A 1,628-nucleotide genomic window follows, 5' to 3' on the forward strand; every position below is an offset into this window, starting at 1 on the left:
AAGGAGTCACTTTTCTAATTTTGGCATTTGGTCATCACCTTTAAAAATGTTGGCCATGACTGAAGAGATGAATAAATGTTGATATCTCGGTACCCAGGAGGTTGATTTTTATTTTCTAAATTATATTAAATAGCTATTACCATAACCTACAAACTTCCTTTATCTTTTGATGAGTAGTGGACCATTGTTTGGCAGTTCTAAGCCTTTAAATGCAAAGACCATCAATGGTGACTACTTTTTTGGCAACATAATAAGAGTACTTGTTTCAAATAGAAAGTTTTACCATTTATCTATTCAAAGTCACATTTAATATTATTAATAACAAAGGTACAAATGATTATGGAACACATTTAAGTAAAATAAAATGCTTCAACTCAAATTTGAAGTCAAGTCTGTGCCATGGCATACACTGGATAATGTTAATCTAGGTATTCTTCTTCTGTATCATTGTTTTCTTCAGATGACTCTGTAACAGCTGCAAAGCTCACCTGGCTGCAAGCTGAGTGGGTGAACTGTGCTTAAGAACTCTGCAAGAAAAAGGTGGCAGAAATTTTGCAGAGTGTCCAATAGCTTTACCAGACAGGAGGGTATGCTCTGCATGGTGCATGCTTTTTATTGGGAGTGTTTGCATTGTGACCAGAGCCCCCATTGCAAGCTGAGAGCTCTGATTGGCTGCTACTGAGCCATAAAAATCTGAGGGAGGCAAAACAAGAAGAAATGCTAGGGAGGAGACAACTGCTGCCCTGGAGAGACAGGGCAGAGACTCAGACCCCAGCAAGGGGAGACTGAGCTGAAACTTTCCCAGGGAGCAGGCATCAGGACAGGGGACAGCCTGTGTCATCCCATGAGAAACTGATTCCCCACTGGGTTTAGATCTGTGCAACCAGGGACACAGGTGGCAGGGAAAGAGTGGGGAGGGGTTGGTAAGCAAAGCTGGTAGGCTTGCTGGAGCTGAGAGATGCTGCAGTGTCAGAGACCTGCAGCTAGAAACTCCTCTCTGAGCACAGAGGCTCCAGCTGCAGAATCAGAGACCTGCAGAAGGATGCCCCAGCCTGTGGGTGGATGTGCTGGGAGGGGGAGACAGCCCCAAGAAGGAGTGGGCTGAGAGACCACAAACCAGCATGCATGTGTGAGGGGACACCTAATCATTAGTGTTTGTAGGAAGTGTATTTCCAGAAGAGAACAAAAGGGAGCCTATTGCCTGCAGCTGTTCCGAGCTCATTTCACTGTATTACCAGAAAGGATTAAAGGAGTCCATTTCCCCCAAAACAACAGAAGCCTTGCCTCCACCATCTAGTGGTGAACCATAGTTATAGCTGTGTTGCCATTTATTGTTATGGGAAGTGGATTGTGACCAGAAAGAAATCAACTGGGTTATGCGGGGGGGAGAGGGGGGAACGACTGTTCTAAAGAGTTATAATGAGGTGAATTTAGTTATTTAGGTAGTTAGCGCAAGTGGGACTATTCAGTGTGCTGGAATTATTCACCTGATGTTGTATTTTGTGAATTTATTCTAGATTGTTAGTTTTGTTATTAAAAATTGTTATTATATTTCTTTATTTATTTTTCCTATATATAAATTGGTTGTGTATAATAAAGAATAATGTGTTCATTGGGTTCAGAGCTGA

At 42.2% G+C, this 1,628-nt stretch overlaps 1 long non-coding RNA gene across 1 annotated transcript; it reads right to left on the minus strand.

Annotated features, from left to right (window-relative positions):
* Positions 1-272: 272 nt before the first annotated feature.
* On the minus strand, positions 273-1,373 carry LOC109287848. Its single transcript, XR_002094981.1, has 2 exons — positions 1,033-1,373; positions 273-977 (listed from the first exon to the last, which is right to left on the minus strand). It is a non-coding gene; the product is annotated as an uncharacterized LOC109287848 (long non-coding RNA).
* Between the last annotated feature and the right edge of the window lie 255 nt (positions 1,374-1,628).

The sequence above is a fragment of the Gavialis gangeticus genome, unplaced genomic scaffold, assembly GCF_001723915.1.
Source record: "Gavialis gangeticus isolate Ggan-Ray unplaced genomic scaffold, GavGan_comp1, whole genome shotgun sequence".
NCBI lineage: Eukaryota > Metazoa > Chordata > Crocodylia > Gavialidae > Gavialis > Gavialis gangeticus.